Here is a 26,097-nt window from a genome sequence, read left to right on the forward strand (position 1 = left end):
TTTTGTAGCTTTTTAAAGTCAACTTGCTAACCAGCCCCTATTTCATCATAGCTCCCAGTCCTGTAGAACTTTTCCCTCGCTGGGCCAAGTGTCATACTACCTGTGATCTTTGAGATCTGTCATCAGGCTTTCTCGAATGTTTCTTTTTTTGAAAAAATGATTTTAATTAAAGATTTCATTGGAGGGTTTAAAAATAATTAATTGCAACCTTGTGGGAGGGAATTGTGTTGGGATAGCAGAACTGGGAAGGAGGCGTTAAAATTCCTAATGTGCTGTTTTTTATTAGTTTTTCTGTGTTACAAAACAAAGATAGAGGGAAAGGTACACCTAGTATTTTTCACAGTTCATTTACATTTAGTGAGAGACACTTTTGTCATATAATAAAACAGTCAGTATTCCTGGCTGCTACTACAGCTTTGGAAAAAAAACATTTAAAAAAAACATGCAAAACCCCAGCACCTTCCGAAAATGGATCTCCTGACTCACATCTCGATTAGCCCTCTGGGCAAAGGGCGTTTTCCACAAGAGTAACTTATTTTTAGTTTTCATTATAATAAAACGTAGAGGGGTGAAGCATTTGCAATGCCCAAATGAGCATTCTGGCAAAGGCAGGCTTTGTAATTGCATATCTCTTTACAAACCTGCTTGAAGCAAGAACTGCTTTTGAAGTCTCGGGGCTCTTCTAGAGAAGTGTCTTCTTGCAGCGTTGTTCTTAAACATGGTGCAATAATATCACGATAGCGGTAGATTTACACCACCATCCACATATAATTCTGCTTCATTGTTCTGTGATGCTTCCCCCGTTTTGCTGCTTTTATTGCCCTCAGGAGGGCAACTCTTGCGACAAAACCAGGATGCCAACCACACAACCCCCAAATGTTATTTGTGGCATGAACAGTTACTGGATTTCAGCAGGAAGGGAAAAGATACGCACCAATTGGGAACGAAGCAGTACGCCCGTTCTTGGGCACAAACAGCATAGAAACGGGTTGTGTATAACTGCGCTGATTGCACCATAAATAGATAATAAAAAAGAACATGCCTTGTTTCTTCGCTCCTCATGACCCCAGCTGGTTGCCCCAATTTCCTGTGCAACTCCTTTGGGGCAAAAAGGACTCGTGTGGATTTGGCACATGAGGGCAAGTGTATAAAATTGTGCTGAAATTCTATTTATTTTTTACTCTACACACACAAACGAGTGTCGTCCCTCCACCTCCCCCATGTCGGTCCTCATTTGTGTTTACTCTGCCCCAGCGCATAGGTCACTTTCCCCATTGTTATTTTGCAGCAGTCTCAATAACCAGTTGAGAAGTGCATCTTATCCCAAAGATAATTAAATACACTGCCTTCAACCACAACAAATACAGATTCCAGGGAGAACTTTCATTCTCTGTTTGTCAACTGAGGAAAGATGTGTTTGTCTTAGATAATTTAGACTGCTTCTCCCTTCCTTGCCACATAGCATTCCTTTTTAAAAATAAACCAGCACTGATCTATTAAACCACATACTCATTATTTTGGGGGGAGGGGGCATGGCTGTTGCAAGCATTAACGGGAGAGGCGCATGCTCACAGCCCTACAGCCCCCTCACACATTCTTTCCACATGGGAACAGGCTTCGGGTCCACTTATTTAATGCATATATGTGCAATGGGACTCCAATGGTAGCTGTTTTTTGAAGGTGCAAGCAGTCTTAGGATGGGATGAATTGTACTGCAGAACTGGCAAGGTGGTTGTTAAATGTGCAGAAAAAGTCAGAAGCCCAAGGCAATATAAGTTCCTCAACTACGGTTATTCAACATTGTCAGTGACAATGGCTCACTCATAGGAAAACAAAACCCGAACTCACAGGACTACTCAATAAAAGCCACAACATGAACTGTTGACAGTTGAAAGTGCATGCGCTTACTTGCCATTAGAACGTTCGTCTACCAACACTTATACGATTGGTTAGAACGCACCTTGTAACATAAAAAGTGTTAAACCCAATACATAACAGTGGTGTTCAACTTCTTACATTCCTGCTTTTCCCTTGGAACTGGGGTTTCTGAAAATTTGATAGCCTTGGGGCCCACGTGAGACGACTGAAAACTAGTGAGGCCCGCCTGTCACAAAATGGTGGTGCAGGGGCAGAGCTAGTCACAAAATGGCTGCCAACGTAGACTTCAGCATAATCAGCTGGCAAGCCACAGGCATCCTTTTCTACTGAGCATGCAAGAAGTCCCATTTCCAATCTCTGGCATTTCCAGCTAGGGCTTGGGGGTGGGGGGACTCTGCCTAAAATGCTGGAGAGCTGTTGCCAGTCAGTGCAGATATCGTCAAGCTGACCTGAGTATAACTGTTCCACAGCTCAGATTTGCTCAAGCTAAGTAGACAATTTGCCCTGGAAGTGACATGGTTCAGCCTCTCCTCTTTGGGCAGAGGCCACTGATCCAATTGGAAAAGGCCTTGGGAGGAGAGGCTTGAGTTACGTATACGCCCTCCACTAATTTCATGCCCCCTCACTGTTCATCTCCAGGCAGGAAATTGTGGAAAGCAGTGGTGTAGTGTGTGTGCGTGTGTGAGGGGGACGACACACAAGGGCATTTGCCCCCGGTGCAAAAGTGTTAGGGGGCTCAAAACTTGAACACCCGGTGCTGCCTCAGTACAGTTTCACGCTTCCGTTGATGGGCTCCATTGAAAACGGCTTCTCCATGTGAACCAGGAAGAGACCTCTCCAGACAACAGAACAACTCTTCTGATCTCTGCGGCAGCAATCTCCTGGGTGACACAGATGCCATTAGTTTAATGTGCGTGTTCCTCCACAGCCCGCTCCAAGCGGCCCTGGGCACTGGCAACCCATGGTACACCACTGGAGGAAAGAGAGAGGAGATCGCGAGATTTAGAAAAACTAGACAGCTTCTCAATTCAAATGTGCTACAAGTATGTGGTGCTTATGTTCAACAGCACAGGAGCATCCCCACCCCCATCCCAAGCCATGTTGAGATCCTATACCTCTGTTGTAAGTACTTGAGTACCAGAACTCCACACAGGATGTGTTATTGGGAGCAACATAGTTTTAACAGTGTTCAGTTAGGAACCGTATCCCCTGAACAGCCTATTATGCAGCAAACTTCCTTGGCTGTTAGAGGCTGTTTGTGCATATTGATGCTTGTTCTAGACTTTTCTGGGGGGAAAGGGGGAATTATAAATTGTCTGGTTTAAGTGATGAACAGAGATTATGCGTTTGGCCATAAAAGCAGAATCCTTAGGATGATTGATACTGCCAGAAGCAGAAGTGCATGGTGGAACGGGAAGTTTCCTTCCCTGTCTATAAGGAACCAGTGGTGAAGCTACATGCTCCAGGGGCGGAGAGCAGGTAGGGGCGTGGCATGCGTGTGTCCCAGGGGGCGTGGCATGCTGCCCGTGGGGGTGTGGCACATGTCTCGCAGGGGCGTGGCGCCCGGCGTGGTGGTGGGGTGCGCGGCGCATGTCCAGAGGGCAGCCGTGATGGTACCCCCCTCCCCGATGGTGCCGGGGGCAATGCACTCCCCCCACCCTCCCTTTCCTTCACTAGTGTAAGGAACAACATTGGATGTTGGAGACTTTTGGAAGGAAATAACAATAGGAAGAAAACTTAGGAGGAAATGGTACTAAGGCTGCAAGATCGGGTTCTCAAATGCTGCAATCAGACATCAAGGGAGTCTCTCTTCAAGTTGACCCAGCAGTTGCTATGACCCAGCTGGTCCCTACTATAATAGGAAGCACTTACCTGAGGCACAGACTCCATATGGGACATCATCTTCCTATTAGTGTGCTATTTAAAAAAAGAAAAGAGAAAGAAAAAAAGCTCCCATTACAGGTGTATAATTCCCCTTTCCTGCTTTCCTCCTGGTGCAAAAATACCTGTGAAGAGTGTTAAAGGGTTTCTGATTCATATATTGCAAGAATGTGGATTAGCAAGAAGGCAAAATCTGATAAACATCTTTTCCCCCTTGGATAAACACAGTTAAGGGAACTTCTTAGCTGTTTTGCAGGTTGGAATTTTGGGATATGGTGATTCATAGTGTAATCGTGTGCCTGTTGCTTGGAGGTAAATCCAGGCAACTGCCATAGGAGTGCAGTCTTAGGCTGCAATCCAACCCCGCTTACCTGGGAGTAAGCCCCATGTCTCAGTAGTCCTGGTTAGGATTGTACTGTGAATCATCTATCGCTGTACTAAAGAAACCAGAAAAAAGGACTGAAAGTCATCAAAGTGGTGACGGGAAATATTAAGCTGAAGACATATTTTTACCTGAATCATTTATTGGAAGAGTCAAAATATCGATCTGATTAGTAAAATTGTGAAAAGCCCCATTTGGATTTTTTTTCTTCTTCTTTGAACTAATATAACCAACCGGCAGCCTAATATTTTATAGTAATGGCAGTTATGTTACAACAGCGACCTCTGCTGGCTACCTACACATGTTTTTATCTGCAATCTTCTGCTACTGCAGGGTGAAATTAATGCTGGCTGGTGACATTTTGATTTTGTAGGGCTGCAATTTGTAACTTCGCTGTACAACACTTAATTAAGAAAGTGTGCCATTCCACACGTGCAGAGTGCCAGGGTCTCCTTACTAAAAGACATCAATTATCATGTGCACATCGATGGGCAGGAAAGAACTTCCATGTGTTGTTGTTGTTTACTCGTTTAGTAGTGTCCGACTCTTCGTGACCCCATGGACCAGAGCACGCCAGGCACTTCTGTCCTCCAATGCCTCCCGTAGTTTGGTCAAACTCATGCTGGTAGCTTTGAGAACACTATCCAACCATCTAGTCCTCTGTCGTCCCCTTCTCCTCGTGCTCTCCATCTTTCCCAACATCAGGGTTTTTTCCAGGGAGGCTTCTCTTCTCATGAGGTGCCAAAGTATTGGAGCCTCAGCTTCACGATCTGTCCTTCCAGTGAGCACTCAGAGCTGATTTCCTTAAGAATGGATAGGTTTGATCTTCTTGCAGTCCATGTAACTTCGATGTAAGAGGGTCCAAAAATGCTTTTCAGACAAGACTGATTCTATTTCTTTTTAGAAATTAAGCCATGCCTCATGACATACATTTCTGAATTCATATACTGTTTAAACATAAACAATTGCCAAAACCACACACCCTTAAACACAAAAAAGCTCTTAAAATGTGGGGAACACTTGCTTCTAGTTGCATGTGGTTTTCCTCCCCCGAAACACCAATCTAACTTTTCATTATCCAAAAACACCTTCCCCTTCTCAATTAAAAGCACAAAGTATTCCAACCAATAGACAAAAAATGAGGGTATATCAGGGCCTAGAAGAACACGCTTGCAATTCAGGGCTCAGTCCTGAAAAAAGGTGATCGTCACTGTTCATGTGTAGAGTACATCGCGCCAGTGAATTATCAAAATCGGACTATGTTATGCCTGGATTTAAGGATTGTATCTTCCAGGCCAGGCTTGGGGAAGGATGGGGAGTCAAATCAGTGTGATATCCAGACAGGCCTAGATCAAAATCTTTTAGCCTGCAAGAACATCTTGTGATGTTCAAACTCCAGAAAGGATGGTTGCATATATAGATTTTTCACTCAAAAAATTCAGATTCAGATTCTCTTTCTCTTTCTCTATTTCTCTCTTTACTTGGAGATGCCAAGGATTGACTCTGCAGGCGGGACAATGCTCTTTTGCTGAGCTACAGCCCTTCCCTCGGAGCACAGCCATGTTTATCCTTTCCACCCAGCCTTCCTCTGCTGTTTTAACCTCTCAGCGTGGCTTGTGGCATTTGTCTATGCTACAGTACCTGGGTGTACGGGGAAAGCAAAGAATAAGGTTACCGTAACTTCTATCATAGAGCTTCAGTATGCTGATGACAACGTAGTGTGTGCACGCTCAGAGGATGACCTCCAAACCATCCTAAATATCTTCGCAGAAGCTCACAAAAAGTTGGCCTATCGCTCAACATCCAAAAAACCAAATTGATGCACCAACAAGTACAAAATAACCCCTCTGCAGCGCCACAAATCCAATTTAATGATGTAACATTGAAAAATGTTGATCACTTCTCCTACCTGGGCAGTTATCTTTCCACAAGGGCAGTCAATGATGCCGAAATCCAGCACCGCTCGAGCTCTGCGAGTGTGGCTTTCTCCCGAATGAAGTGCAGAATGTTTGAGGACTGGGGCATTCGCAGGGAAACCAAAATGCTTTTTTACAAAGCTATTGTACTGCCAACCTTACTGTATGCTTGTGAAACATGGACCACTTATAAATGCCATCTCCAACTCCTCGAAAGATTCCATCAATGGTGTCGCCAATAATTTTTACACCTCACTTGGGAAGACAGGTGAACTAATACCAGTGTACTGGAAGAAGCAAAAATCACCAGTGTTGAAGCAATGATTGTTCAACATCAACTTCGTTGGACTGGTCATATTGTGCGGATGCCTGATTATCGTCTTCCAAAGCAACTACTCTATTTCGAACTTAAAAATGGAAAGCGTAATGCTGGTGATCAACAAAAGAGGTTTAAAGAATGTCTCAAGGCAGATCTAAAAAAAAAAAGTAGTATAAACACCAACAATTGGGAAACACTTGCCTGCGAGTGCTCCAATTGGAGAACAGCCTTTACCAAAGGTGTCATGGGCTTTGAAGACACTCAAGGAAGGTACGCTTGGCAAATCCACACTGTGATCAACTCCCGCCCGGAAACCAATGTCCCCACTGTGGAAGGATGTGTGGATATAGAATTGGCCCCCACAGTAACTTACGGACTCATTGTTAAAACCACGTTTATGGAAGACAATCTTACTCAGCTATAAGTGATCACCAAAAAGAAAGAAGAAGTATGGGGAGAGGTGGGGAAATAAAGGCGCGGACCCCACCCTGCAGCCACAAGCTCTCTATCACCAGGTCAGCGCAAGGTTCGTGCCCTTGCGCTTCCAGTCTGTGGTCAATGAAATAAGAACCGGGGCAGCACCAGCTGTGTGGGAGCCAAGTGATAAGCAGAAAAGGGTGCAGCAGATAGGAAAAGATTGCCTCATTTTAGTCCAGACATGCCTGCTTCTCTCGTCAGGACCAGCTGCAAGTCATGAAGACAGGAAGGGCCCTGCTGAGTCAGATCGAAAGTGCCCACATTCTGCCAGCAACAGCAGCCAGCTATAAATGACTCCAGAAAGCTTGCAAAGGCAGGCCAGTGAGTTGCCTCAAACTCCAATAGAGCCTCGAATTTAGACACTTGTTAATTTTTTGGCATTTGATAAGCCTCACAACTTCTTTTTATGCTTATTCAGATTTAGGGCAGTGCGAATGATAACAGCAGCAACAACAACATTAATAATACAACACCTATATGTATACAGGTGCCTTCTGATAAAAAAGCAACTGTACCAAAATGAATTATTGCGAACATAATAAGTATTTGGGGTGCGGCACCAAAGCTTGTCCTCACTCAGGGCGCCATATTACCCAAGTCCCCACCTAGGTTATCAGAGCAAAATGTGACATACTCTCAGCTTAGAGCACAAGTTAAAGCAAATAGGAACTGATTTGGTAAAAGTAGTGCTTTTCTTCTAAAAAAATGTTTAGGGGTACTCTCATTTTGACTCAAGAAAATCACCATTTTACAGTTCAAATCAGGGAAAATAAATACAGTAAATGGACAAAAGTACAAAGATTCACAAAATGTTTAGGGGTATGCGGACCCCTGTGTTCCCCTGGAAAAAAGCACTGGGTAAAAGACATGGTTTTTGTTAACCAGTATAGATTTTGTCATATCAGACTTAAAAACTTTAAGAATAACTAGAGGCCACCACCCCTGCTTGTGTTGCTCACTAATCCACCACTTGCCAACCTGCACCCCTCCCCCCACCCCAACCCCTATCCACTCACAGCCCCTTCAAGCTCCCCATATTCTCACAGCTCTTCTGTGTCCCACACCCCTGGTTTATTCAAACTCCTGCTCTTGTTTAAAACCACCATTTTGAAACATGCCTTCTCTTTTGCTTCTCTTGCCCATGCTGACTTCATGAAAACCCAAGATTGCGCTGAGACAAATCTTCCAATGGAGGACTGGATGGTGACAGCCTTAACTTTTTATGTATATAGGAGGAAATATAGCTATTAGACCATGGTGAACATATGTTCTAAGATCAGCTGATTTTATCATAAACAAACCACTCACTCTTTTTTTGGCACCTTATTTTGTTTCAGTGTGCTGTCATTTTTTAATTTAAACCATGGCTTGGCATGCAAAAGCTGGAAGTGGCCTGGGCTCTTCTGGACCCTTGAGAAGGGCAAACAGGGAATTAATGTGACAGCTCTCTCCCCTGTTCTCTGCTCTCAACACCAGGTATTCAGTGATATGCTGCCTCTGGGTTTGTGAGTTTCCACGGCTCATAGTTACGGATTGAGTTATTCTATAGGAATGTCTTTAATTGCATCCATTTGCAATACCCACTTGGCATTCCCAGCCTCACCTAAAGTTGCTGGGGATAGAGTCTGGGACCGTCCACATGCAAACCTGCCTCTCCGGGTTGTTGTGAGGATAAAAAGAAGGGGAGAATGGTGAGTGGCATCCTGAGCTCTTTGAGGGTGGGATAGAAATTCATTAAGACAGAGTCCACCACCTTCAAAGGGAGTCTGTTCCACTGCTGAACAGCTCTTACAGTCAGAAAGCTCTTCCTGAAGCTTAGTCAGAATCTCCTTTCTTGTAACTTGGATCCATTGGTTTGGGTGCTACTCTCCAGAGCAGGAGAAAACAAGGTTGCGCCATCTTCCATGTGACAGGCCTTTAGATATTTGAAGATAGCTGTCATACCTCCTCTCAGCCACTCTTTTCCAAGCAAGACTTACCCAGTTCCTTCAACCATTCCTCATAAGGCTTTGTTTCCAGATCCTTGATCATCTTGGTCGCTCCCCTCTGCACACATCCCAACTTGTCAATATCCTTATTAAATTGTGCCACCAGCAACTGGGCACAGAGAGGACTTAGAAATCTCTGACTCTGCCAGGTGAGGATACTCTTAGCTCAACCCTTGTCAACCTTGGCTCCCCAGATGTTATGGAACTACAACTCTCATCAACCCTAGCAAGCAGGGGGACCAGTGGTCAGGGATGAAGGGTTGAGCTAATGATGCCTGGCCACGCATTTTTTTTATACACCCCCACCATAGAAACTAACTCCTAGGGGTGGAGGGGTTTTTGCCCCCCCCCCCGATAAAATATTTAACGGGGTTCCTCCCTCCCCAGTTGACGAACATTGCCAATCAAATAGTATGAATACGCAGCATCATGTGATCGATTATGCTGGGCGGGGCTTACCTGCCCCCTCAATATTTTATTCAAATTGGCACTCCTGACCCCCCACCTCTGCAGAAAGAGGGACGCGCGACGCCTTGCTCTCGGGGCGCTTCTCCGCGCAAGGCTGCAACCAGGCTCCCCAAAACGCGGCGCGGCGCGGCTCGACGGATGTTATGCCGCGCGCAGGAAGGGAGAGGGAGCTCGCTGTCCCCAGCCTCGCACTTCCCTTTTACTAGGGAAGGGAGGGAAAGAGAGAGAGAAAGAAAGGAAAGAAACGCCGGTGGGGGAGGGCGCGCCGGGTTGTAAAACAGGCGTGGCCAGGCGAGATTTGCGCCGGAGATTTCCTGTCCTGCCCAAGAACGGAGGCAGCGCGCAACGAGGGCAGCCCGGACGCCCACCTCGCTCCTCTCCAAGCTCGCTTTTTGGGTGGCGTTTAGGCGGATTCATGGAACGCTTAAAGCACGAAAGGAGCTGAATTGGTCTCTTCCTCGAAGGCACTTCGGGGTTCTCCCCCCACAACTTGGTGGAAACTTGCCAGGCTCCCTGCTACTTGGTAAGTTTGGTTTCCTGTGCGCTCCTGAGCTGCGCGCTCGCCTCTGCTGCCCGACCCGGTTGTTGTTGCTAGAACTTTAACTGCTGGTTTTCTCTCTCGACCCTGTTGTCTTTCGCTTTGTTGTTCTCCGCTCCAAGCCTCCTCTTGCGCGAGCCTTGCCCACTGGGATCGAGTTGCTCACAGAACGTGGACAAATATATATATATATATATACATATACCCCCCCTTGGTGCGCTGCAGGGCCTTTCAGGAAACGGGGAGGGCTTTCAGAAGGCCCATAGCAAGTTCAGCTTGGGCAGAGAGTTTTCCGCTTTCGAGTTCCGAAAGCAACCAAAACCGGAATTTTGTGTATTGTTGTATCGGTTTTGGGAGCTGGGTCGTTTCTCTTCCCCTCCTTTATTTAACTCGATTTCGGGTGAAAGCATCTAAAAACAATCGGCCCCTTAGTTTCACATGGATGCTCCTGTTATTAAAAAAAAAGACTGAAACTCAAGGGTTGATGAACTTAAAGTGCTTTTCCTGTTGAACGTACACATCTTTTCCCTGACATATTAATAAACTGTCCTATTTATCAGCGGTTTGTTTCTTTCATTCTCCGTTGGGGAAGGCAGATGAGTGTGTGTGTTTTTTAAAGTTTCCCTCCTTTGAAATATTTAAATCGGCAGACTCGGGGAAGAGGAGCTTTAACTTGTTTTGAGAGGTATCCCCCCCTCCTCCCATGAAAACTGAATTCAGTTCTGCTGAACCTTTTCCTGAGAGCAATTTCCTGGCTTCCCATTGAGTGTTTGCGTAGCTCATTTGACAGGAAAATTATGACTTATTTGCCACACCCTGTCTCATCCCTTTGGCTTTCTGAACTACTTAGTTGCTTGTTTTTAGGTGAAAAGTTCAGATAAGCGACACTATATTTTTTCCTGATAAAACTAGTAGTAAACTAATAGTGTACTAGTAGTGAGACATTTTGCATCCGATAAATGGAGGTTCATAGAATCATATAATTGTAGACTTGGAAAGGGTCATTTAGTCTAACCCCCTGGAAAGCAGGAATCTCAAAATGTGGTCCTACACTCAATTTGAAACCGTACTGCTTAGCTTTGCAAATGTGCTAACATTTTTGTTGTTGTTCATAGGATGATGACAACTTAGTAGGCTCAAAACTAAACCATCCAACTGAATTTATTATTTGTCTTCAGCTAACTGCATGTCGGCCCTACTGTTAGGCAGGGTGGAGTACATTGGCAGGATGGAAAGAAAAGGTGTTCGTTTCATGTGGCCTGCCCTCCTGTGCAGTAGAGGATGCTGCCCTTTTGTCTATGGTGAAGGAAGAATTGGCTACTAGGCTGGTTAGCTTCTTGGGCCCTGTCTGAACTTTACATTTAAAGCAGGATCATATCACTTTAACAGACATGGGCTCACCCAAAGAATGGGGGTGGGGGGAGTGTAGTTTGTTAAAGGTGCTACAATTTGCAGAGTTCCCTGGGAAGAGGGATTCAGTGTTAAACCACTCTTCGAGTTGGAACTCTTTTGAGGGGATTAGGGACTTGTAAAGGGAAATTTGCAGACTTACAGAGAATAACTTCTTGCATGTAGAAAGCTATCTTCTTCCACATTGTGCTCACTCAGTTCGGTTGTTCCTGTGGATAGGCTGGGTCCTTGGAAAAGGTACCCTTGCTGGACAGGGTATCCTTGGGAGACCGGAAAATGGGATTGTGGGTAACCTGAATTTCTTGGGTGCTCTGTGCAAAGTGAGAAAGGTGGCACTGCCCAGAAAAGTTTTGCCTGGACACAAAATGATAAAACCTTGCAACTCTTGGGAGTGGCCCTTCCTGTGGATTTGCTAGGCAAGGCAAAGTCTCATCTGGTACTGATATGCTGATGCTTCAGACACAACCACTCCCTGCCTTGTACTTCCCATTGAGTCACCAAGCATTCCAGTTACTTCATAGTTAGCAGCTCTGATTTTAAATTCCTCTTGTTAGTTGGCAGACTAAATTTATTTCTGAATAAAAACAGAGCCTATTTCCTTGAACAGGGGTGAAACATTGTAGGTGTGGAATGGTACTATCAGAGCCATAGAATCACAGAGTTGGACGAGAGCCTGAGGATCATCTCGTCCAACCTGAATATGCAGCTGTCCCATACAGGGATCACACCTGCAATCTGTGGTGGCTTGGAAGGAGGACCTGTTGTAGTTCTAGACCTGGAAGCTAGCCAAGGGCCAAATCCTGTGTTGGTGTAATGACAGGAGCACCACTGAAGATGGGTTCCCTGCAGCAATCCTCAGTTTCCTCGCTTACACTTGAATCTTTACATCCATGTGCCAAGCTCTTAGCAGTCGATGCAGAGAGGACATTGAGACCTAAAGTCAAGCAAATGACTGCACATTTGTGGAGTCTCAGTGCCATAGGATGGTCACACAATGAATGCTGCTTTTTGTTCAGTAACCAATTCCTCACAGATAGTGCCATAGGGTACAGCAAGAGGGTGGTTTCCATAATGTGTCACTGTTCTGCAAATGGTGGCTTTCAGTTGGGTGACAAAAGTTCAAGGCTATGCCTCTTAGCTTTGTTTCTACAGCACAATGGGATTGTGTGGAAAGTACTTGTAAATTTTGCTATAATGCACAATTTTTAGCCTGCTGGCTATTATGTTTATGGTCTATATGGTCTGGAACCTGCATACCTTTGGGATTTTCTTCTCTCGTACGTCTTTCTGCTTCTAAGACAATCAGAGGAGGCCTTGTTGAGAGTGTGTCACATGGAGAACACCCAAGGGGGGAGGCTATTGTGATGCAACTAAATCTAGGAATTCTTAGATTAACCATTGTTTGTTGTTACATCCCAACCAGGAAACTGTGGTTACTAGGATCACAAGTCAGGATCTTAAACAAACTTCAAATAGTTAGGGGGTTAGTCAGCCAAGATATGTGCACCTGAACCAAGCTAATGAGTATTGGCTTCCTATTATCGAGAGTCTGCTTATTGATGACTTTGGGATCAAAATGTGTGGGTCATTCAAATGTGTGAGACAGAGTGAGCATTTGATACAGGGTCTCATTGAAGGGTCAAGAATGTTTCTGCCCCCAGCTTTTGTTTAGTGTTTCTCAGCTTCAGAAATGACTGCAGGCAAGTACTTGGTGCCTTGAGCAGGGCTGTAGCTAAGGGGTGCTGAGGTGGGCCTCCACCAGGGGCGCAGGTGATGCCCCCCCCAAAAAAAAATTGGCTTAAAAATATGTCCATAAATATCAATATCAATTATTGCTTCATAAGAAATGGTTTTAAATAGAGGGTGAATTGAATGGATGGAGGGGGGTTGGAGGAGAGGTGGAAAGAAGTCTGTGGCTAGGGGGAAAAAAATCTGGACGGTTCTGCCAGGGGTGCAAGATCACCTAGCTACAGCTACTGGCATTACTGAAGGATATTTTTCTGATAGGCAGTGTATAGCAGAGAAGGGTATGATCTAAAGGTCTGGTACAGAAGCTGCTACCTTGAAAGCATATGATATTAAAATCATAACGATAATTCTTCAGAACTTTTACATATGATCCCACTTAAGATCTCTTAGTGAACTGTTTGCTCACGATTCCTCTCCAAATCCTCAACTTCTCCATCAGTGGCTTTTAAATGTGGCTTAGCATTGGATCTGCAATGACACTAACCATGGTTCATGCTAAGCTGGGTTTGCAAACCCAGATTTAACACCAAGCGTTTAAATGGGTTAAGAGGCTAATGCTAACCAAGATTCCCCCTGGTTAGTGCAGATGCAGAGTAACACTAAACAGTGGCTTATAGTAGATAAAAAGAGGGTATCTGTGCCTTGTAGAAGAGGCGGGAAGGGGTGTCTGCTCCCTATTTCATAACCAGTGTTAAGAGGTTGGTAACACCAATTCTTTTCCTGGCCAGAGAGATGGTGACTAGTTCTAGTAAGATGCAAAAAAGTTGTCTAAATGGAAACCACCTTTACAAATTGTTTCTTCAGGTGAATGAGCAGTAGTGCAAACTATTCATCAGTTTACATATATTTACATTTGCCCACTACATAGCCTTTGAGGTTCAGTTTCAAACAAATATGGCGGGTTCGGTGGGAGAAACCTTTTTAAAACCACACACCACCACCACCAAAGTTGTTGAGTGTCTGCAAGAAGTGTTAACATCTTGATCTCCTGGTGGAGCTTTGCCATGGCTTCCAGAGGAAGCAAAAAGGCTAACGGCTTCCTTAAAAGACTGACACATTTATTACAGCACGAATAGATGGAAATTGGACTGAAGATGGTGACCCAGAACTGCTCTGTCTCTGTCACGGCAACGTTCTCGTGAAACAGCTTCCTGAAGGGAGTCTGCCAAACATTGTCTTTGGGGATCTTATGAAAACAACCAGGGTGGGTTTTGTTTTGTTTTGTTATAGTTGTGCATGCAAAACATTTCTTGAAATTCTTTAGCCTTTTTATTGCGGCCAGAGAGTTTGGGACGCTGTTATACTGAATTTCATCAGGGAGAAGTAGTTGAATCCAACAGTTCCTCAGCAGTATCAATAGTACAGCTCCTTTTTTCCCTTTATTTGGGGGGGGTGGGGAGCTGCTGCAGCAGCAAGTTTGGGCAACGGGGCCTCCATTTTGCATTCTTCAGCATTGTACGGCATCGTAGAGGAAAAATAGGGGCTGCCACCAAAAATGGTGGAGAATATTCAGCAAGAAAATATGCAAAGTGGACTTTTTCTGGAGTGAGGGGGATGGGATCTCTATTGTCTTCTGATAAATTTTTGGCTTGGATCTAGTTCTTTGTAATGGACTCACTCCCCCCCTCCCCCGCCCAACTGTCTCATGGATATTTTATTTGATTATAGAATGACTGTTTTTGATATATTCCTTTTTCTTCAGGGTTTTAAGGATCAATAATGAATTTGCAAGCTTAGTTTAAAGAAGGTGGCCAGATGGTCGCCTTATTTATTGGGAGACGCTAGCAAAGGAAGGGACAGAGGAAGCTGGATATACTTCTGCCGGCTATAATGAAAAGATACAAGAATGAGGAAATAGGAGAATAGCTTCCACAAAGAATGTCCTCCTCTTTCCCTCAGCAACCTCAAAAAACTGTGTTTATACTTCATTTCTTTCTGCTATTTATAAGCTTTCCTTTTCTGTCGAGCCTTCTGAGCGTCTGTCACATTTGTATCCTGTCCTTTGCGCTGGACAATAGAAAAGGTACTAAAAAGACACAAACAACTGAAATCCTCATGTAAAATCCCACACAAAGACACTGCTAAATAGAAATGTGGGTTTTCTGGAAAAGGTTGGATTGCTTAATGAATCTGGAAGAATTCTCAGTGCCCTAAATCACTAGAAATCTGATTTAGCACATTCAAGTGACATCACATTTAATAAATAAAATGAATAATAATAATAATAATGTAGGTTTTTTAAATTAAAAATTTGTATAAATTTCTGAAATGATTTTCAAGAAGGCAAAAGTGGCTGAAATGAATTATATGATTGCAGGGGAGGAAAGTCAATAAAGTGCATACAGGCAGTGTTAGAAATTAGCCAGGCGCATTTTGCAACTAACGCAGGTCCAATTGCAACCACGTGGAGATCTCTGGACGCCAGGTTAGTGCCTGGGGAAAACAAAATGAGAAGAATCTGAAATACTTTCCTTGAAGCTTGCTTCTGTTTTATTCTGGATTGGCTTGCTTGATGTTTTGATAGATTGTTGTAAACCACTTTGAGATTTGTACTTTAAAATATAAAGCGGTATATAAATGAAAATAATGATGATGATGATGATGATAAACTCAGTTACAAAAAAAGGCCACACAAATGCACCTAGACATCCCATTGTGGCGATCACAACCTAGGTTTAAGGTGCCATTTGGCAATTATATTATATATATATGAGTTTCTAACTCTGGCTGCAGTCCTAAAACTGACTTAAGGGCAGGTGGGAAGCCATAGAATGCAGGTATATAGGGACCACCAGGCAGGAAAGCCCATCAGTCAGAGAGCACTTATACCACCAGAGGCCACCTGAACACTTAGTTGGCATAGGTAGGCCGCCACCAGTACATTTTGCCAGCAGCATGTGGGGTGGGGAGGGATGTGTCAGAGGCAGCCAAGAATCTACAGGACCGTAAAGGTAAAGGAATCCCTGACCATTAGGTCCAGTCGTGGCCGACTGGGGTTGCGGTGCTCAGCTTGCTCTATAGGCCGAGGGAGCTGGTGTGCAGCTTCGGGGTCATGTGGCCAGCATGACTAAGCCGCTTGTAGAAAACCAGAGCAGCGCACGGAAATGCCGTTTACCTTCCTGCCAGAGTGGTACCTATTTATCTACTTGCATTTTGACATGCTTTCGAACTGCTAGGTTGGCAGGAGCTGGGACAGAGCAATGGGAGCTCACCCCATCTCGGGGATTCGAACCGCTGACCTTCTGATCAGCAAGTCCTAGGCTCTGTGGTTTAACCCACAGCGCCACACAGGACCTTAACTCGCCCCATTTCCCCAGATGTCCCCAAAAGGAGTTCTCAAGCTCTGCCACCCCCAGAGGTGATATAGTGGATCTCCTGTTTGCTGCAGTGGAAGGAGAAAGAAATGTGGAAGGCAGAAAGAGGAGCGTCCAGCCTCCACCGTGGTTGCTGTGAGTGGGAAGGACATTGATAGCTCGGCCATGGCTTTCACCTCCCCACCCACCAAACAACAACAAAGAATTGCTGTGGCTGTGGTGTTTAAATCCTTAAACAAATTCAAACTTTACTTGAAAATATTTTTATTGGAATACTTGTAAATATTTCAAATGACATATAATAATAGTAGTAGTAGTAGTAGTAGTACAGTAATAATAATAATAGTAATAATAATAAATTTGTAGTAGTAGTAGTATTACCCCACCCTTTTCTTTAACATGACTTTTTATATGATTTACATATAAGATAGAGACTTGCTAAAAACACAGTAATGCACATTTCCCTTACATTGTTTAGATTTTAAGACAAAAGAAGAAGAAAAGCTCTTAAAGCTGTCAGTGTATTCATTTTCGCATGCATGAAGAACTGTACATGTAAATATCTATCTGCTTCCTGGGGATAGTTAAGTACAGCTTGGCTTTCAGCTTTGACTAGTCACCATTCTAGTTGCCCAGTTTATTTGTGCTGTGTTCATCCACCATGTTACTAATTAATTTTACGAAACCAAGCATTTCTAAAAGTGGAAAAATTAACACCAGCCGCTGCTGGTTGCAAGCAGCACGTTCCAGATTTCTGGCAGAAGAAATGTGCTTTTATTGGTTTCTGTAACTATAGTGCCATTGTCCACCTCTCTTTAGCTTACAAAAGGACCACTTGTGCTCGTTTTTTGCATCAGGAGAGACAAGAGGCCGAAGATGGTTGGTAGCAGACTTGGAGTCAGCTGCTGTTCAGGTTTCTGTGTCTGGCGCATGAGACTGGAATCTTCTCCCCTTCCTTGAGTAGACCCTGTTGCCTGACTCTGCTTTTTCCGTAAAATCAGCCCTCCATCCTTCCTTTGCTCCCAGTTGATCATGAGCAGAAATGTTGCGCCTGTCAAGCCAGAACTAGAATAAGAAAATTTCTTCTGTCGTCGTTGGCTGCAGCAGGTTTAACCAAAGTGATGTTTTGGCTCTAACAAATTGCTTGAGGTTGCTTCGTGGTGGAACTGGTCCTGTCTTCCCATCTGCCGTTTGAAAAACGCCTTAGCTGGGCAAACGTAAATAAGAAAGCATCTTGGTTTATGTGCTTGGTGCTAGGGGATCCTGAACTTTAGCCTTCTCTGTGGTAGCATCAATGACTGATTGCCTTGCCGCAGCAATGCTCCGAGCTATAATCCCAAGCATTCTCTGGGCATTCTCCTCAGTACAATAGAGGCTGAGACATAGGCGAATGAAAGGAACCTGGGGGGGGGGGGGGAATGCACAATGGGAAAAAAGGTTCCCAGCTAGCCTGACTTTCAACTGCTGCTCCTGTTGGTCACATGATGGACAACGTGATGTGATGGGTGGAGGGTTGGATTTGGAACAGGCAGACCTGGGTTCAAGCCTTTGTTTTGACCTTGAAGCTCTCTGGAAGGTCCAGGGGCAATTCACTATTCCTCAGCCTAATCGCTCTCACAGGTAATTGTGAGAATAAAATAGCACAGTCCCCAACCTCCTTGGAGAAAGTATGTAAAAGTGATGGATAATTTAGAGTAGTAGTAGTGTGTATCTGTTTTTGGTTTTCATTAGTGGAAACTGCCCCCAGGGTATAGGTTTTTTAAATGAAGAATTGTAGAATTGGAAGGGACTCTTGACGGTCATCTAGCCAACCCTTTGCAATGCAGGAATCTTGACACATGGTTCCCCATCCAATTTGAAACCACCCCAGACCCTGCTTAGCTTTGCAAATGTGACAGCAGCTTTTGATTGCTGCACCACTAGAAGCCGTTCAGGATCAAAAAACACACAGATGGTTTGTTGTAGTAGAATCTTTTATGGGATGCTTTTGCATGAGCATAGAATTGTAGAGTTGGAAGGGAACCTAAGGGTCAACTAGTCCAACCCCCTGTTGGGGAAGACTGGTTTAAGAGTCAGGACTGGGCTGACTATGCAGAAAGCTGAGCTGCTTCAGGCAGCAGATTTGGGGCATCTTTCAGAACTGGAAGATTATTTTTTTACTCGTACAAAAGCCAAATGAAAGTGAGTTTGCTGATGCCCCACCACACTATTGTAGCTGTTCTGCTTTGTTCCTCTTCCTCTTATTCCTTCTCTCCAACTCAAAACTAAATATGAGGTGTGGACTTCTCTGGGCTGCCTCTCCTTCCACATCAGTTGGAGGGGAGCCAAGGTGTGCGCTCGTGGCTATTGGGCATGGAAAGGTGATGGTGCAGGATGTCTTCTGGCCAGCTCTGTCTGCTCACCTGCAAGACTGTATGGCTGATGAGCAGCTGTCATAGCAACAACACAAGGAGGAGGTAGGGCTCAGGGGACCAATCCTGGTTTTGCAAGGTGGGGGTTGGGACACAGGAAAAAAGTGTGTGTTGTGGGGATATGTGGTGTGGTTATATGCAGGATGTAAGTACCACTGAGTTCAGCAGGACTTACTAGCAGGTAAGCATGCATAGGACTGTGGCTTTATGAAGTAGAAGGAAGGAAGGGTTAGATGAAGATGCAAATATGTGTTTTGGTCTTTCCAGTGTGTGTGTGGGGTGTGTGTGTCCTTTTGAGCAGCAAAATGTCTTGCCACAGCCACAGCATTAAACCCTATGATATGTTACGGTGTGAAGTGGGTGCTAAAACTCATAATGAGATTTTTGCAGGTCTGCATAGTAACATCTAGGCCCTTGGCAAAGTGGGCAGTATCATTCTAGGCCACTGAAACATGTCAGAATCAAACCTCCCTTTCCGCCACATCTGTTCTCCCAGGCTTAGTTTCGCTTCCTCTCTCAACAGGTGTGGCATCTTCTGGTTAAGCCAGAGGCTGCTTTATTTATGCCTCAGATGAGTGGCTGCATCTTTGAAGTTTTGAAGGTTTTTGTTTTGTTTTGTTTCGTTCTGAGCACATTCTTGCCGTGTCATTTCGGGGGTAACTTTTGTAAGGTCTTTCAAAGGGCTCCCAAGAGCTGCCAAACAATTCATTATTTTTTAGATGAGGCCTGCGGCATAAAAGCATTTTGAGAGAAGTTGTCTACATTCTCAGTGAAGGAGTCATCTCACAATGGGTGAAACTTTCTCATGACCCCCATCCTAGTTGAGAGAAAAAGAGAGAGAGTGTGTGTGTGTGTTTGTTGGAAAGCCTTTTTTTCTAAATAACACAGTGAAGAACAGTAACTTTTCATACATCTTGAATTCTTTTCTGCATTTTTGGCCGAAAATTGCAGTATGCACGTCGTCACTGCTCTTCAGTTCCGATGTAGGTTCCTACACACTATTGAAGTTTCTCTAAAGTGTGTCTTGTTTTCTGAGACTAGCTCAGATTTAAGTTGAAATAAAGGCATCTAGAAACCCTAAGCTGCCTCGCTGGCCAGTAAATTATTTCCAGTCTTTGTCAGTCATATGCAAAGCAGGGTCTTTTCATAGACATTTTTATTATTATTAATGAAGCTTTAGAGGTGGCTGGGGAGTGAATTCTTGAGAAACATAGTGTAATCCATCCAGAGGGGAAGGGAGAAACTGCCACACTGAAAAAATATGGGCTTGGTAAGAAAGAAGTGTCCCTTTTATGAATGTCACCCACCCACGCAACTAGACCAGCGTGCGAGTTGGAATTGGCATTTGGAATGTACATTCATGGAACAAATAGATGAAACAAATGGTTGCTTTTGAAACGCTACTAAACGCCACCAGCGTGCATGGTAATATGCAAACAATAATGAGTTATGTGCATGCAAAGTAAGTCTTTATTCGAAAGGACGCTGAATAGTCTGTTGGTTTCTGGAAATCTGGAATGTAGCTGGGGAAGCACGACACAAACAAGCTAAAGGTTGGAGGGTGATTACAGATCCCCCCCTTTTTCCTTTTTTACCAAATTGCCAAACTACAGTGTGCATTCCACCACATGGTAAGTTCTTCCACCTGCATTACCCTGCCAAGTGGTGATGGTGGTTTTTTTTTTTAAAAAAAGTGAGATGTTAATGTCCTGACAATCGGGAAGATTTGCTCTTTTCCTGCCTAAATGAATACACTACAGCCACTCCCCAGCCCCTAGCCAAAATGCTTAGAACACATTTCCAACAACTTATTTCTCTTCTCTTTTTTTGGTAAACTCTAGCTCATGGGTAGGCAAACTAAGGCCTGGGGGCCGGATGTGGCCCAATCGCCTTCTAAATCCGACCCACAGACGGTCTGGGAATCAGCGTGTTTTTACATGAGTAGAATGTGTGCTTTTATTTAAAATGCATCTCTGGGTTATTTGTGGGGCATAGAAATTCACTCATTCCCCGCCCCCAATAATAATAATCATAATAATAATAATAATAATAATAATAAATTTTATTTATACAGTATCCCGCCCTCACCAGCCGAAGCCGGGCTCAGGGCGGCTAACAACACTAAAACAGTGCAACATTATAAAAACATTATAAAAATTAATTAAAATCAAAATTGATGGCCCATAAACTAAAATTTTGTAAAGATTGCCAAAGGAGGGAGTCAGGCTGCGCCCTGACCAAAGGCCTGGTGGAACAGCTCTGTCTTGCAGGTCCTGCAGAAAGATGTCAGGTCCCGCAGGGCCCTGGTCTCTTGTGACAGAGCATTCCACCAGATTGGAGCCGCAGCCGAAAAAGCCCTGGCTCTAGTTGAGGCCAGCCTAACCTCTCTGTGGCCTGGGACCTTCAAGATGTTTTTATTTGAAGACCGTAAGTTCCTCTGTAGGGGACGCAGTTGGCGCTGTGGATTAAAGCCTCAGCGCCTAGGGCTTGCCGATCGAAAGGTCGGCGGTTCGAATCCCTGCGGCGGGGTGCGCTCCCGCTGCTCGGTCCCAGCGCCTGCCAACCTAGCAGTTCGAAAGCACCTCCGGGTGCAAGTAGATAAATAGGGACCGCTTACCAGCGGGAAGGTAAACGGCGTTTCCGTGTACGGCTCTGGCTCTGGCTCTGGCTCTGGCCAGAGCAGCGATGTCACGCTGGCCACGTGACCCGGAAGTGTCTCCGGACAGCGCTGGCCCCTGGCCTCTTAAGTGAGATGGGCGCACAACCCCAGAGTCTGTCAAGACTGGCCCGTACGGGCAGGGGTACCTTTACCTTTTTAAGTTCCTCTGTGGGGCATACCAGGAGAGGCGGTCCCGTAGGTACGAGGGTCCTAGGCCGTATAGGGCTTTGAAGGTTAAAACCAGCACCTTAAACCTGATCCTGTACTCCACCTGGAGCCAGTGCAGCTGGTATAGCACCGGATGAATGTGATCTCACAGCGAAGACCCCTTAAGGAGTCTCGCTGCGGCATTCTGCACCCGCTGGAGTTTCTGGGTCAGTCTCAAGGGCAGCCCCACGTAGAGCGAGTTACAATAATCCAGTCTGGAGGTGACCGTCGCGTGGATCACAGTGGCTAGGTCAGGGCGAGAGAAGTAAGGAGCCAACTGCTTAGCTTGGCGGAGATGAAAAAATGCCGCCTTTGTTATAGCTGCAATCTGCACCTCCATGGAGAGGGAGGTATCGAAGATTACACCCAAACTCTTAACGGACGGTGCTGGCACTAATTGCACCCCCGCAAGAGATGGGAGTTGCCCCCTCAATCCCATATTGTCCCGTCCCAGCCAGAGGACCTCTGTCTTCGAAGGGTTTAACTTCAACCGGCTCCCACGTAACCATCCAGCCACAGCTTCCAAGCATCTGATCAGTGTGTCTGGGGCCGAGTCAGGATGGCCATCCATCAACAGATAGAGTTGGGTGTCATCAGCATACTGATGGCAGCCCAGCCCAAAACTCCGGACAAGCTGGGCGAGGGGGCGCATAAAGATGTTAAAAAGCATTGGGGAGAGTATCGCACCCTGGGGCACTCCACACACCAAGGAGTGGCGGGATGACAATTCCCCCCCCAAGCGCCACCCTCTGTCCCCGACCAGAGAGAAACGAGCGCAGCCATTGAAGGACTGTGCCCTGGATCCCCACGTCGGCACAGTCTGGCCCCCCACAAGGTCTGAGGGACAGTGGACCAGCCCCCTGCTGAAAATGTTAGCTGACCCCTGTGAGTCAAGCTGCTTTTGAAAAGGGGTGAATGTGAACAGAGAAGTGGTTTAGAGGGGTTGCTTAAGCATTTCCTGGCAAGCTTAGTTTTCAACTTCAAATGGTGCCCCACCCCTCCAACTATTTGTCCTCCTCCCAGGATCTAAACTCTTGCACTCTCCCAAACATGTGTCTGGAGCCTCTTGGGTTGTGTTAGGAAGCAGCTTGGGGGGCCCAAGCAGCAAGCAGGAAATGGATTTTAAGCACACCCCCCCATCACCTCTCACCTCAAATCTGCCATGTCCAAAGCTGCTTTTGTTTTGCAAAAAGTTGTAGGTAGTGCTTCGTAAGTTAGCACCTATGTGTACAATTTTTTGTGCAAACAAATATATCTCTTAGTTCAGAAAGGCAGGAGTGGGGGATGGTGAGTAACAACACTGATTTCCGAAGTCCTCCTGTTAGGAATACAGATTCACCCTAGTGTAAGCATTTTAACTGTTTGGGATCCAACAAGGAAGTTTGAGTCGGTTCAGGATATGAAAAGCCCTTAGGGGAGGTGTCAGGAAAAAGGCCATAGCAGGCAAGCAAGACAAAGCTTATTGAAAGGGTTTGATTGTAGGAAGAAGGCATATCAGTTAACAGGCATACACAAGGCAAAGCTAAGCTAGAGTGGTGCTGTGGGTTAAAGCCTCAGCGCCTAGGACTTGCCGATCGAAAGGTCGGCGGTTCGAATCCCTGCGGCGGGGTGCGCTCCCGCTGCTCGGTCCCAGCGCCTGCCAACCTAGCAGTTCGAAAGCACCTCCGGGTGCAAGTAGATAAATAGGGACCGCTTACCAGCGGGAAGGTAAACAGCGTTTCCGTGTGCGGCTCTGGCTCGCCAGAGCAGCGATGTCACGCTGGCCACGTGACCCGGAAGTGTCTCCGGACAGCGCTGGCCCCTGGCCTCTTGAGTGAGATGGGCGCACAACCCCAGAGTCTGTCAAGACTGGCCCGTAAGGGCAGGGGTACCTTTACCTTTTTTACATAGGGTATAGATTTGGATTCTTTTAAAAGCAGGATTTAGAGCCCATAATTATTGTTGTTATTGTTTTGGCTGACATGCAGCTTGCCCAAAGTTTGCCTGTTTTTAATGTTAGCTTCCTTTTCTGCCTTTGTGGGTTGGGTGCTGGGTGGAGAATGTTGGAACACAACATAGGTCCTGTTTGAAATACGGGTTTGGTAAACATAGTGTACGTGTCGGGTACAGCGGACAAGTCATGCGTCACATTTTCTGCATTTTGCTAAAGTGTGCATTTTTTGTTCTTCAGAATAAATCCGTTAAACCATTCAAGATACCAAAAAAGAAATGGGTGGGGGGGGGGGACATAAATTACATCCTTGTAAAGCCCGAGCAGCTGAACATTATGATGTGATGTTCTTCACATCTAGTTCTTGTCCCACCTTCTCCAATTCTTTTTCCTCCTTGCACACATCTTACCTTCCAAAGGTCTGCCAACACATCTCCTACCTTAGAGATTGTGAAAAAGTGGCCCATTCATGGCCAGATAGTTAATCTGCTAGAAGAATCCTTAACTGCTTTTACTCTGTAACCTTTGAACTCCCTTCTATAGGATGGGAATTAAGACGGAAAGAAAAGGATTTGTCCGAGGCTAGATATTGAGTCTATGGCTGACCAGTGCTATGTCCAGAAGGACTCTTGTGCCATAGATAGTTGTGTGGAAGGGAGCGTTTTGGCAAGTGCCAAACAGTATGAAAGGCAGTATTGCTTAAGGGTTCTGCTTTTAAAATATGAATACAGTGGTACCTCAGGTTAAGTACTTAATTCGTTCCAGAGGTCCGTTCTTAACATGAAACTGTTCTTAACCCGAAGCACCACTTTAGCTAATGGGGCCTCCTGCTGCCACCGCGCTGCCCAAGCACAATTTCTGTTCTCATCCTGAAGCATAGTTCTTAACCCAAGGTACTATTTCTGGGTTAGCAGAGTCTGTAACCTGAAGCGTATGTAACCTGAAGCGTCTGTAACCCGAGGTACCACTGTACAGCAAATCCTTCATGCAAATCCTTCACAACTAAGTAACTGCAATTGACATCTGTTCAACTGAGATCTGAGAGATTTATCATCCAGTCTGATATGTATGCTTTCTAATTTCCTAAGAGTAGAATCTGAGGGCTAAATGGAGGGTCATAGGCAATAGGTGGCAAGGACTCCGTGTTTGAAATTAGCCAGATGCCAGGCGCATTTTGCACCTGGCTTTCGACCACTTGCGACCAAGTGAAGATGCCTTGGTGCCAGGCTGGCACCTGACATCTCCACCATCTGGAGGTGTGTGCCAGGGCATCATTGGATCTGGACTGTTTTCACACAATATTACCACATCCTATAGAATTCTGTGGGTTTATATTTTATCTGTACAAATGGAATGAATATCAGGAACCAAAATGCTTTTTCTGTGCTACCTAAGCAGGAGCGGTGAACATGGTTATAGTTACCGTATTTTTCGCCCTATAGGACGCACTTTTCCCCCTCAAAAAATGAAGGGGAAATGTGTGTGCGTCCTATGGGGCGAATGCAGGCTTTCGCTGAAGCCTGGAGAGCGAGAGGGGTCAGTGCGCACAGTCCCCTCTCGCTCTCCAGGCTTCGCGGACCTCTCCGCAAGCAGCGGAGCACTCCCGCTGCTTGCGGAGAGTTGCTTGCACGCCGAAGCCTGCGCGCGCTGAGCTCAGCGCATCCAGGCTTCGCGGACCTCTCCGCAAGCGGCGGGAGCGCTCCCGCCGCTTGCGGAGAGTTGCCTGCATGCGGAAGCCTGCGCCCACTGAGCTCAGTGCGTCCAGGCTTCGCGGACCTCTCCGCAAGCAGCAGGAGCCAGCCCTGGGCTCCCACGGCTTGCAGAGAGCTGCCTGTTTGGGGACTGGCGTCGGGGGAAGCTCGGGCCTCCCAGCCCCGCGCCTGGGGGGGAAATAATTTTTTTCCCCTTTATTTCCCCCCCCCCCAAAAAAAATAGGTGCGCCTTATGGGACGGTGCGTCCTATAGGGCGAAAAATACGGTAATTGTTGTAGCTTGTCTTCACTTACCGCACCCCCACTTCCCATCTCACAGTTCTGAAGAATATCCCTATGTTATGAATGGTCCGTGTCACCATTAAGAAAAAGAGATATGAATAGGCCAATTTGTCCTTGGATCAAGTAACCTTTCTTCTTTAAGTTTTCAAAGTTCTGAACCTAGCTCAAGGTTGTCATCTAAACTAGCCAGATGTTTAACTGATAATCAATCACAGTCCATCATTTGAAAAATAAGACTTTGGAGCCCTTTCACTCCCAAATGGCAACTAGACATAGACTGCAACTTTGGTTTAAGGAGCCATTTGGCACCTAGCTTATATATCTGAGTTTCTAAGGACTCATTTAGAGATGGTGGAGGAAAGTGGAAGAGTAAAAGAACTGCAGGGGTCAGGGAGTTTCAGAATGGGGAGAAACACGACTGCCTTGCTGGCTATTCTCCAGTCAGCAGTAGCCAAGCAAACCCACAGCAGATAAGGTCAGATGTCTCATTGCCCTTATGTGAGACAGAAGGGAGAATGAAGGGCTACAGGGAACAATTCCTTTCTCCATGAACCACAACTCTGTTGTCCTCTGTGG

General features: G+C 45.6%; 1 protein-coding gene and 1 long non-coding RNA gene across 4 annotated transcripts in view; one reads left to right on the forward strand and one right to left on the reverse strand.

Moving 5' to 3' along the window:
* Positions 1–115: 115 nt before the first annotated feature.
* LOC307215984 lies at positions 116–4,206 on the reverse strand. Of its 2 annotated transcripts, none has more exons than XR_013838841.1 (3): positions 3,751–3,839; positions 2,622–2,850; positions 116–1,626 (listed from the first exon to the last, which is right to left on the reverse strand). It is a non-coding gene; the product is annotated as an uncharacterized lncRNA (long non-coding RNA). The 2 variants fall into 2 exon arrangements; XR_013838842.1 differs by lacking the exon at positions 116–1,626 and adding an exon at positions 4,131–4,206 and having other exon boundaries at positions 1,633–2,850; positions 3,751–3,795.
* A 5,151-nt stretch (positions 4,207–9,357) lies between these two features.
* The window catches only part of TSPAN14 (tetraspanin 14), a 46,921-nt gene continuing 30,181 nt past the window's right edge, over positions 9,358–26,097 (forward strand). The window contains exon 1 of one of the 2 annotated variants that reach the window (XM_079975741.1): positions 9,358–9,832. The gene's annotated coding sequence lies outside the window, so the exon portion shown is untranslated. Of the gene's footprint in view, positions 9,833–23,093; positions 23,114–26,097 lie in introns of those variants that run through there. The other variant, XM_079975742.1, reaches the window with a different exon arrangement.

Source organism: Podarcis cretensis, assembly GCF_951804945.1.
Source record: "Podarcis cretensis genome assembly, chromosome: 5".
Taxonomy (NCBI): domain Eukaryota; kingdom Metazoa; phylum Chordata; class Lepidosauria; order Squamata; family Lacertidae; genus Podarcis; species Podarcis cretensis.